This window comes from Orcinus orca, chromosome 3 (genome assembly GCF_937001465.1).
Source record: "Orcinus orca chromosome 3, mOrcOrc1.1, whole genome shotgun sequence".
NCBI lineage: Eukaryota > Metazoa > Chordata > Mammalia > Artiodactyla > Delphinidae > Orcinus > Orcinus orca.
Genome location: NC_064561.1, coordinates 37,895,748 through 37,908,258, shown reverse-complemented (window position 1 = coordinate 37,908,258; position 12,511 = coordinate 37,895,748). Strand labels below are relative to the sequence as shown.

The following is a 12,511-nucleotide window of genomic DNA, read 5'->3' as shown; positions in this document are numbered from 1 at the left end:
CACCTCAGCTCTCTGGGGCCAGTGTCCTGTTCTTGCACATCCTGAGTCCCCTCAGGGTGCACAGTTGGGGATGGCGGCCATGGCTGAGGGCTTGGCAGTGGGCAACCTGGCAGCCCGGAAGCCATTTGTCACCATGCTGAGTTCCTGCAGGGCTCACCACGGGGGCGGCTGTGGTGGATTGATGGCTGAAACACCCTTTGTTTACTGACATGGCAGGACACTTTTTTCATCCACAGGACCACCTGACCCAGTGAGAGAGTAGTGAATCTGGTTCCATGTACATCCTAGAGGTTGTCCTGGCTGCCAGCGGTTCCCCTGATTCCTACTCTGTTTGCAGAATCCTCAGATCCTGACAGAGAGGCTGACCTCTGGCTTCCTGGGTGGGCTTCTCACCAGCAGTGTCACCTGCTCTGAGAATCTAGGTAAGTCACATTCCCTGTATGGGAAAACCATAGCCAGCTCTGTCTTGTCCCCTGGCAACCCAAATGTCACCAGCCTGAAAATACAAATTGTGTTGGCACAAGTCCCCACCTGCCTGGATGATAGCATTTACCCTCTCCTCGGTTGACCTGGGGGTAGGTGGGGGGCAACAGCTGAGACCACAGGAAGCAAAACTGCAGATAAGGGGGGACTACTGTATAGGAGAGCCTGGATCCTGATGGCTTGGTTGAGTTGCCCAACCAAGCCTAAGGCGCCTTCCTCTGGGCTTCTCACTTAAAAACAATCAATGCAGAATGGTTTAAGACATTCTTAACCTCTTTATCAGTTATTTCCGGCTGAAAGCTAGCCTAATAGATAGTAGCACGTTGAGTGACGGGACACGGTCCCTGCCCCGACGGAACTTACACGCAGTCCCTAGATGACAGAGATGCCGGGCAGGGAAGAGAGCGGAGTTGTCAGCTGGGGCAATGCCTGGGTACCAGCTCAGCCGTTCTCTTCTGCTTATCAAAGGAGAAGAACAGCATTCCTTGCACACTGTGTCTCCGTTCAGTATAATTAAATTCCATCTCTATTTGCTTTTACTTTTAACTTCTAATTTCTCAGAGTAAATCTGAGCCAGGAAGAGCTGACCAAGGAAGCAGCTGCTCCTAGGAGCCTGGCCGGTCTGCAGGCGGCTGTGGTAGACTGCGAGCTCATTTAGAGAACACTTTGGGATCGATCATGATTTCAGTTCCACCAGAGGCAAGTGTTTGGAGCCAGTGACTCTGGAGGAGGAGTGATGCTTACATTCGGAGCGCCGGTGTCACGGGTAGAGGCTTTTTCCTTCTCGCCTTCTCTGCGTGGGAGAAGTCATCTCTTTTTTGGCTGGAGGGTTGCTAGGTCAGTCAGTCCTGGCAATGGTTGATTCACAGTTCAGATTTTCTCTCGCAGGTGACAAGTTTTGCCAAGAGAGAGGCAGTGGAGGGTGGTGGTTAAGAGCTCCAGCTCTAAGAATCCAGACTCTACCTCTTTACAGGCCGTGTGACCTTGGGCAAGTTACTCAGCCTGGCTGAGCCTGGATTTCTTTATCAGTGCTCTGTGGATAATCACAGGAGACAAGGCTTCTGCTGGCCCTCAGCAGGCCTTCCATAGATCTTTCGAGGAGCATGGTCGCCAAAGGCTGGAATGGGGAGGAAGTGAATTTGTGGAATGCACAGAAATGAAAACATCCCAGCAGCTGGGGGCGTAACATCAGTAAAGGCACAGAGGTCAAACAAAACAAAATAAAAACTCAAAACAAAACCCAAAACACGTTAAGGGAGGGGTACCCAGGGCGTTACCAGGAGGTGTTGAGATGAACTCTGTCTCCCTGCCTAGATCTGGTACTGCCAAGGTCCTGCCCTGTGAGAAGTACCTCCTGTTAAAAAAGGACTAAAACACTCCCCCAAACGTGACATCCATAAACAAATATTTTTAATGATATTCAAAGTTTCTGTGTTTTTAATGGAAGAAATAGGCACCTTTATGCTGTAGGTAGACAAGTATTCTATTAAAATATTTTAGTAGGACAATTGTCAGTGTGAATCAAGAGCCCTAAAAGTGATCACATCCTTTGACTTGGCAGTTCCACTTTCAGGAAATGATTAAAGGAACTAAGATTATGGTTGTGAGAAATTTAGTTCACATGCTTTTGGCACAGTGTTGTAAAAATAGAGAGGAACTGTCCAATAATTTCTTAAATTCTGGTGAATCTGTAAGTGGAATACCATGTTACCATTAAAAAATGTAGAACATTGCTTTTTAAAAAAATGTTATTGAAGTATAGTTGATTTAAAATGTTGTGTTAATTTCTGCTCTACAGCCGGGTGATTCAGTTAAATATATATATATATATATATATATATATATACATTCTTTTTCATGTTCTTTTCCATCATGGTTTATCACAGCATATTGAATATAGTTCCTTGTGCTATACAATAGGACCTTGTTGTTTATCCATCCTATATATAATAGTTTGCATCTGCTAATTCCAAACTCTCAATCCTTCCCTCCCCCAGCCCCCTCCCCCTTGGCAACAAGAAGTCAGTTTTCTATGTCTGAGTCTTTTTTTGTTTCGTAGATATGTTCATTTGTGTTGTATTTTAATTCCATCTGTAAGTGATATCATATGGTATTTGTCTTTCTCTTTCTGACTTACTTTGCTTAGTATGATAATCTCTAGTTGCATCCATGTCACTGCAAACGGCATTATTTCATTCTTTTTAATGGCTGAGTAATATTCCATTCTGTATATTTTTCACATCTTCTTTATCCATTCATCTATCAATGGACATTTAGGTTGTTTGCATGTCTTGGCTACTGTAAATAGTGCTGCTATGAACATAGGGGTACATGTATCTTTTCGAATTATAGTTTCTTCTGGGTATATGCCTAGGAGTGGGATTGCTGGATCATATGACATCTCTAATTTTGTTTTTTTGAGGAACCTCCATACTGTTTTCCATAGCAGCTGAACCAATTTACATTCCCACCTACAGTATAAGAGGGTTCACTTTTCTCCACACCATCTCCAGCATTTATTATTTGTAGATTTTCTGATGATGTTCATTCTGACTGGTGTGAGGTGATACCTCATTGTAATTTGGATTTGCATTTCTCTAATAATTAGTGATGATGAGCATCTTTTCATGTGCCTCTTGGCCATCTGTATGTCTTCTTTGGAGAAATGTCTATTTAGGTCTTCTGCCCACTTTTTGGTTGGGTTGTTTGTTTTTTTGTGACTGAATTGTGGGAGCTTTTTTTTTTTTTTTTTTGCGGTACGCGGGTCTCTCACTGTTGTGGCCTCTCCCTTTGCGGAGCACAGGCTCCAGACGCGCAGGCTCAGCGGCCATGGCTCACGGGCCCAGCCGCTCCGCGGCATGTGGGATCTTCCCAGACCAGGGCACGAACCCGTGTCCCCTGCATCGGCAGGCGGACTCCCAACCACTGCACCACCAGGGAAGCCCCTGTGGGAGCTTTTTGTATATTTTGGAAATTAAGCCCTTGTCAGTTGCACAAAAAGTGTAGAACATTGTTGAAAGCCTGAGAAAAGGCTCAAGATGGATGCAGATGTGAAACATGAAGACTGGATTATACTTCTGAGGTTTAAACCTGCTTCTACCACTTCGTAGCTGTGTGGCATGGGACAAATTACACAACTTCTCTGTGTCTAGGATATTTCATCTGAAATAGGGGTCAGAAATCATAGTTGCTTTATGGGTTTATTATAAGTGAGATAATGCTTGTAAAACTTAGGGCAGTGACAAGTACATGGTAAGTGCCTCATCTATCGTTAAGTGAAACTACGAGGACATATTTCAAAAAAAAAAAGGAAGGGAAGCATATGTGCAAAAAAGAAAAAGAATTTACTTATCTATTCAATACATATTTATTGAGTACCTCCCATATGTCAGGCTCTGGAATACAGTGGTGAACAGAAGAAGCCCAAATATCTGCATTAGCAGGGTTTACCGATCCGAAAGGAAGTCATCCTAAGGATCGCTGGGGGTGCCTTTGCAAAATGCAGGTGCTGGGAACCCATCCATACCCAGAAATCTGGATTCTGCAGACGTGCGGACATGCCCAGGAGTCTGATTTTGTGTATGCATGGGGAGATTCTGCTGCAGGCTTTGGGAGACTGTGCTGGTGGAGGTACCACCGAGTGATGGTTGGAGAGGGATGAGGAGGACTGGTTTTTTTCCTTGTATTTTGTAAAGTTTTAACAGTAAGTAAGAATATTTTTTTAAAAATTTTATACCTTTGTAAACGTTTTTTATATATAAATATTCGGCAGCTCTGCCCCTCCAGTCTGCCTTCCCCCACATCCAGCACAACCCTTATTTCTTCCCCAATAGCAGAAGCACATTGCATAGATTCCAGATTAGGAAAGCGCTCTGGGAATGGATAGTGGGGCTGTGATTCTCAGATACCTGCAATATCACAAAGGGAAGGTGGAAAATTTCTTGCCCAAATCATCTACTTTTACTTGAATCTGCTTCGGAGCAGGCTCTCTTATGCAAAAGCCCTCTTTAAAGATGCATTTCATTTGCTTTCTTTTTCCTGCAAATTCTCCTGACCTTGAGATTTCTCTGGTGGCTCTAGTAATTGGTGCTGTCTCCAGAGTCATTTGTATGGACACTGTGTAATGCGGAGGTAGGGGGAGAAATCTCCGCAGTCATCCTGTGCTTGTATCAGGTGAATTTATATTTTATGGGTTTTGGTCAGATTGATTTGTGTCAAACACCCTGGGGTGTTTGCAAATATGAAAGTTCTTGTAGTGCTGGTCGCTTGTTTGCATTTACAGGAAGAATATAAAGAAGAAAAAAAATTTGCTCTCTCTGTCGACAAACCCCATTGTCCCAGGAGCGTGGTAGAGCAGCAGATGAAGGGGTTCCAACAGGAGAGAAAATTAGAGGCAGGGAGATCAGAGATCAGGGTGAGAAGCTGCCAGTGAAGGCTCATCTGCCCCGGGAATTATTGACAGGTGTGGGCTGCATGTTTTTAAGTACTGGGTAGGTCTCACTAAAGAAACAGGTTAAGATAAACACAACTGCTATGATTAAAGGCTTTAAATCTCTGAATTCTTTTATAAGTGGGCTCCGTGGTCCTACCTTGAGTTCATTCAGCGAAACAATGTCCATTTGGGGCTGATCTTAGTAGTTACAGACACATAGAAGGAGTACCTGTCAGCTTGGTTATATAAATTGAAAAACATATCTTCCCCAACCCCAAACCAAACCAAACCAAACCAGAATACCTAACTTCTTTTATCAGTTGGTTCTGATGCCTGAAATACTTTTAGTGTGGTTTCTTTTGGTAAAGGTAGGCACAGTAAGTATGTAGCATGCATACGGCTACTTCTTACTTCTGAGCTCATGACAGCCATCACTAATCAATTATAGTATTCTCTGCTGCTGAGGCCAGATGTCAGCACTAGTGCCTAATAATCTTACTTATAGTCTGGGCAGAACATTCTTTTGGGGTTGGTCTTAAGCATAGATAGGGTTGGTGTTTGACCTAACTAGTAGAAATTATAAGGCCTTCCCTAACACCACCAACCTTACCCCATTTAGCAACTCCATTCCTAAATTTCTCATCGTGATAGCCATCCCCCCTTTTTAATTGAAGTATAGTTCATTTACAATGCTATGTTAGTTTCAGGTGTACAGCCAAGTGGTTCAGTTACATATATATGTATATATATATATATTCTTTTTCCTTATAGGTTATTACAAAATACTGAGTATATTTCCCTGTGCTATACAGTAGGTCCTTGTTGGTTATCTATTATATAGTAGTGTGTGTATGTTAATCCCAAATTCCTAATTTACCTCTCCTCTCTCTTTCCCCTTTGGTAACCGTAAGTTTGTTTTCCATGTCTGTGGGTCTGCTTCTGTTTTGTATATAAGTTTGTTTGTATCATTTTATTTTTTAGATTCCACAAATAAGCAATATTGTGTAATATTTGTCTTCGGCTTATTTCACTTAGTATGATAATCTCTAGGGCCATCTATGTTGCTGCAAATGGCATTATTTCATTCTTTTTTATGGCTGAGTAATATTCATTTTTTATATATATATATATATATATATATACCACTTCTTCTTTATCCATCATTTGTCGCTGAACATTTAGGTTGCTTCCAGGTTTGGGATAGCCATCCCTTTTGGATAAAGCACAATTGGCAAAGGCAAAGCATCTGCATTGCTTTTCTTACTGCAATGCCTCCGTGTTTTATCCTTGACAGGCACCAGTTATAAATCACAGCGCTCACAATGAGTTCAGGAGTCATCTTAGAATCTTTCTCAACACAGCTTCCCTTGCAGCTTCTACCAATAGATGAGATTTTGTATAAAGCAGGAAAGGTATTTGCCATCCATGGGTTTCTGGTAGTGAGGCGGCCAGGCGTCTGCTTGTGAATTTTCCCATCTGATTAGTGTCATGGGGGAATGGGGGGAAGGGAGGGAATAAGGGTAGGTGTAAACTCTTCAGTCTGGTGTTTAAGACCCTTTGTGGTTTGGCCTCACTTTCTATCTCTAATCAAAGAGCCTAGGTTTGCTCAGACAAGCATTCCCACTTGCTTCCATACTTCATGTTTTTTTCCTTTTTTGGGTCCTCTGTTCACTGTTTCCCCCACTTGGAACACCCTCCCTCCTGTCCATCCAATTCTTGCTGTTATTTAAGGCTTAGCTCATGGTCCATCTCTTTTTGCTGTCTTTTCTAAATACTAGCAATGCTTTCTTTGTGGTTTAAAGTCCCAGGACATTTACAATTCATTCTACTCACTTGGTATCAAACAACTTCCCCTGAAACATTTGTTTCCTTTTAATATCTATGTGTTTGAATTTTTTAGCCACTAGATAATAGACCTTGACAGCAGGGTCTGAGCCCTCATCTTCCATTGTGCTGAGTGTATATGTTGGGTAAGAACGATTTGTCTGTCCAGGGCTGGTGGAAAGAGGGGATGCTGGTGGAGGGTAAATGAGCCACACTTCATCTGCTCTGCATTCTGGTTTAAGTCCCTCTCTGTTTCCATTTGAGGCCTTTGAAATAGGATTCAAAACATAGACTAGGATGTCGGTGGGTTTTCCCACAGAAAGCTAATGCAGTATTGAGAGATGATAAAAGGGAGGATCTGGAGGGTGCAGAGCAGCGAACCGCCAACTCCAGGTAGTGGGGCGGAGCACTGAGGGAAGTTTCACTTCCCTTTGGTTCTTCCCGCCTTAGTAGGAAGTGATGACAATATCCAACATTCAAAATCATTTAATCTTCAGTCTTACCATTAGGGAGGAGTTGCATTTTATTAAAGCAACTATCTTCATTGTCATTCTGCCCCGCTCAGAATCCGGTGTCAGAGAAGTAGAGCTCATTTTGTATGTCTGAAATATTTCTTAGTAAGTTTTTAAAATAAATCTTCAGTGCTACATAAAAGTGATATAAAGTTCATCACATATAAATGCTTGCTTTCTGAGTGTTTTCTATATATTTCCAGATTATATAAGGATGTTTTATTCAAAATGATTCAAAATGATTTTCCTTCATTACAATATCAACATATTTGTATTTTTATTTTACTTAGATAACAGATACACAAGTTCATAAAAGTATTCAATGAAAAATTTGTACCAGTCACTGAGCATATAAATGATCATTCTTTTTAGGGTAGTAGATACTAAGGCAGAAGTTATTGAGAACCAAAAGTTCAGTGGAGAAGCTGAAACCCAAAGGGCATGGGACTTGGCTAATGCCCTGGCTTTGTTAATACAACTTGAAAAAATTAGCCCCAATTTTCTTCCACATCCAGTTTCCATAGCTAGTTGGTAGCTTCCTTGATATCAGAGATCCAGCTTCTGTGATCTTTGACAAGCAATTAGACCAGTAAACTCCCCCGTCCTCATCTGTAACATGAAGAAGTTGGATGAGCTGTGGTTTACAAACTGTGCTCTGCGGGATCCTAGGGTTCCCTGGGGAGGGCAACAGGACAGCTCTCTACCAATCTCTCCCATTACAGCAGCTCTTTTTAATTACTGTTTTTCAGTGTTACAGTTAAGATTTAATTTGGAAAAAATGGACTGGATGATATCCAAGTTATTGTTCAGCTTTCAAAAATTCTATGTCCAGTCTTTACTCCTAAGGTCTAATTCAGTGAACAAAAAAGGGCTTAATTGGGGCTTCCCTGGTGGACCAGTGGTTGAGAATCTGCCTGCCAATGCAGGGGACACGGGTTCGAGCCCTGTTCTGGGAAGATCCCACATGCCACGGAGCAACTAGGCCCGTGAGCCACAACTACTGAGCCTGCGCGTCTGGAGCCTGTGCTCTGCAACAAGAGGGGCCGTGCACCGGCCCGCGCACCGCGATGAAGAGTGGCCCCCGCTCGCCGCAACTAGAGAAAGCCCTCGCACAGAAATGAAGACCCAACACAGCCAAAAATAAATAAATTTTTTTTTTTTTTTTTTTTAAAAGGGCTTAATAGGGCTTCCCTGGTGGCGCAGTGGTTGGGAGTCCGCCTGCCAATGCAGGGGACGCGGGTTCGTGCCCCGGTCCGGGAGGATCCCACATGCTACGGAGCGGCTGGGCCTGTGAGCCATGGCCTCTGGGCCTGCGCGTCCGGAGCCTGTGCTCCGCCGTGGGAGAGGCCGCAACAGCGAGAGGCCCGCGTACCGCAAAAAACAAAACAAAACAAAAAAAAAGGGCTTAATACATTTTATTGGCTAAGAAAATAAAAGGAAACATTTTGTGAATAATGGCTGACATTGATGGGCTATCTATAATGTGCTAAATGCTTCATAATTATTATTTCATTTATCCCTCACCACAGCCCTGTGAGGCTTAATCCTTTTAGAGAAACATATTTTTAAGCAACTTGGATAGAGCATATTACTGGTAAGTGGAACTACACTGATATTTTAAAAGTATAAAGTAGTTATATTTGGGGTCCATGCTCAAAACCTTTGTGTACCATCGTAGTTTTCCCTTGAGTTCTCTCGTCCCCTTTATTCAAGAGTTCATAGCCCTCCTGAATCAAAGTTTTAAAGAATCTCAGGAAAAAAATGGAAAATCATTTCCCTAGATCTGGGCTCCTGAGGATGCTTTAATCATGCGACCCACGGGAGGCAGAGGACTAGATGAAATGACCCAGAGAGGTTAATTTCCAAGTTCCTCATTCTATGTTCTCATTCAGTGATGGCCAAGACGGCTGTTGCATGGAAGGCCATGTTTCTGAATTGACTTCTGTCTTCAGCATCCAGGGAACATGTGCCCTCTAATCACCTCCCCCCACCCTACCAACCCCCAAATGGGAATTATACACCCTCAGTGGTTCAAGATGGCAATTTTGGAGCTAGGTGGTGAGGCTAGGTTTAGGGCATTACATTTGAGTTCTTCCCCCTGTGGCACAGCTTTAACTAATGTTTCCAACATGTTCTCTGTAAGTAGCAGGAGACAATAAGGGAGCATCTGGGGTTTCCAGGAGCCTTGGAAAACAACTTTGCATAAGTCCTCTTAGGAATCAGTGTGATAATTTCTCGGGGGTTTATACCAGGAGTAAGATCCGTGAGTGGTAGGTAAGCTACACTGACCCTGGGGTAAGGTTGGGTGGGGTACACGGTGAGCACTCGTACAGTGCCCTCCAGAACGACCTTAGCTTTTCACTCCCGTGAAGATCCCATTCTCCCTTATCCTCACCGAAAGTCTGATGTGTCTACAGAGGTTTCTCACTGTCATTTTAATTTGCATTTGTCTGATTGCTAGGGGAGTTGAGCAGAGGATTATCTTTGTCTTCCATGAAACTGTGAGTTCCTCTAAGGCCGTGCGATAATCGTGTGTATCCTTGGCCTCTGCTACCCAGTAGGACCTCCTTACTTACATGAGTGCCCGGCTCGTCCCTCAGCAGAGGATTCAGGTGTTCCAAATACAAGCTTTTTCTTGAAATTTCTTTAAGTTGGAAGCATCTGTGTCTAGCTAGTGTCTGCCAGAACTGCAATCAGGATAATGACCAGAGTATTCATTTGTTTCTGTAAAATCAGAGAACTAGTGAACTTCAAGGACACGAAGAGGAATGGTCGGCTAATGACAGGTTTCACTCAGTAAACTCTGATTTCCTCTCTTGTTTTTCCTCAGTGTGATACGTCATCTTGTCAGCTTGCGTGCCGCTCACTTTTGATCTGTTTGAAATGCTTGCCTGGGGCCATCCGTGGGAAATCGTCTAGTCTGACCCATCCTGTCCCCATCTCTACACCAGTGGTTTTGAGCACTTTGGGGTCATGTGTCGCATTGATACTATGATAAAAGGTACGGACCCATTCTCTGGAAAATTCACGTGTGCACAAAATTTTGCATGTAATCTCAGTGGACGTGACACCTAAAGACTTATGTGACAATTGTTTGTGCACTCATTTATTCATTTACTTGCTCATTCACTTATTCACGCGTTCATTCATTTATTGTTAGTTAATGCTGTGATTTAGGTGCTGTGTTAGATATTGGAGACCCATGAACAACAGTCCCTACCCTCAAGGAGTTTATAGTCCAAGCGTACAGGTGGTAAATAAACCACCTGTGATGGTAAATTTTGTGTGTCAATTTGATGGGGTTAAGGGATGCCCAGATAGCTGGTGAAACATTATTTCTTGGTGTCTGTGAGGGTTTTTCTGGAAGAGATTAGCATTTGACTTGGTAGACTGAATAAAAATGCCCTCCCCTGCATCCCCCACCCCAATGCTGGTGGGCGTCATCCAATCTGTTGAGGGCCTGACGAGTACAAACAGAGGATGGAAGGGCAAGTTTGTTCTTTTTGCTTGGCTGAGACGTCCATCTTTTCCTGCCCTCAGAAATCAGCATTCCTGGTTCTCAGGCCTTCAGACTTGGACTGGGACTTAACCCCTGGCTCCCCTGGTCCTCAGGCCTTTGGACTCAGACTGAATGACTCCACTGGCTTTCCTGGTTCTCCAGCTTGCTTTTTTTATTGTGGTAAAATATATACAACATAAAAGTCACCATTTTAACCATTTTTAAGCATACAACTCAAGGACATTAAGTACATTTACAATGTTGTGCAACCATGCCACTATCTATTTCCAGAGCTTTTTCATCACCCCAAACAGAAAGTCCCTATTCCTCCCTCCCTTCTCCCCACCTCCTGGTAACCTTTGTTCTACTTTCTGCCTTTATGAATTTGCCTATTCTAGATACCTCATATAAGTAGAAGCCTACAATATTTGTCCTTTTGTGTTTGGCTTACTTCAGTTAGTGTAATGTTTTTGAGGTTCATCCATGTTGTAGCATGAATTCAGAATTTCATTCCTTTTTAAGGCTGAATAATATTCCATTGTATATATAGACCACATTTTGTTTACCAGTTCATCTCTTGTGGACACTTGGGTATTTCCACCTTTTGGCTATTGTGAATAATGCTGCTATGAACATTGATATACAAATATCTGTCTGAGTCCCTGCTTTTTTTTTTTTGCGGTAAGCAGGCCTCTCACTGCTGTGGCCTCTCCGGACACGGAGCACAGGCTCCGGACGCGCAGGCCCAGTGGCCATGGCTCACGGCCCAGCCGCTCCGCGGTATGTGGGATCCCCCTGGACCAGGGCACGAACCCGCGTCCCCTGCATCGGCAGGCGGACTCCCAACCACTGTGCCACCAGGGAAGCCCTGAGTCCCTGCTTTTGATTCTTTTGGGTATATATCTAGGAGTGGATTGCTGGATCATATGGTAATTTTATATTTGACTTTTTTAGGCTATATATAATTTTCTCAGAAATTTTTGAAAGGATTTTCAAATTGTGCTTTGTAAATTACTTGGCTACTTATTTAGTTTATGATTGGTTATTTTAATTTTTATTCTATAAGATTATTATCCTTTTATTTTGGTAATCGTCTAGCACAGTGGTCCTCATATTTAAGCTTGTATCAGAGTCACTTGAAGGGCTTGTGCAAACAGAGCATTCATTGAACTCCATTCCCAGGGTTTCTGATTCAGTAGGTCTGGGGTGAGGCCTAGGAGTCTTCATTTCTAGCAAGTTTTCAGACAAGGCTGATTTTGCTGTTCTGGGGGCCACATTTTGAGAACCACTGACAATGCATACTCAGGAATTCTTGAGGTAAAAATAGAACTTACCAGCTGTTTTCAAATGTAATAATTTTATGAATACTAAACCTAACAATTGCTGAAGCTGGCATGATATATTTTATAGACAAACACATTCGTTGCAACTTTGCAGTTTTATTTTTGTATTTTGTAATCAACATTCTTTTTTCAGGTCTTTAACATTTTTATAGGCCTCTCCCAAACTTATAGGCCTTAATTGTACCCAAAGTATTGATGGAGAGAATGGTTTTTCCTAACGCTTATAGATTTGCCTTATTAAAAAAAAAAGAAGACTGGTAATTATCCCATTGTGTAGATGCATCATAATTTAATCACACCCAATCAATAAACTATAAGTTGTTTGCATTGTTTTCCTTCTAAACAAAGCTACAGTGAACACCTCTCTATCCCAGGGGTTCACATTTCTGACTGCCTGTTAAAATCACCTTTTCTAATC

The 12,511-nt window shown here is 42.7% G+C and overlaps 1 long non-coding RNA gene across 3 annotated transcripts in view; it reads left to right on the top strand.

The window, feature by feature from the left end:
• The window catches only part of LOC117202205 (uncharacterized), a 166,256-nt gene that overhangs the window by 45,241 nt on the left and 108,504 nt on the right, over positions 1–12,511 (top strand). The window contains exon 3 of one of the 3 annotated variants that reach the window (XR_007476745.1): positions 10,082–10,252. The exons of the other annotated variants lie outside the window; for them this stretch is intronic. This is a non-coding gene — a long non-coding RNA (uncharacterized LOC117202205). The remainder of the gene's footprint in view (positions 1–10,081; positions 10,253–12,511) is intronic. 3 annotated transcript variants of the gene reach the window in all.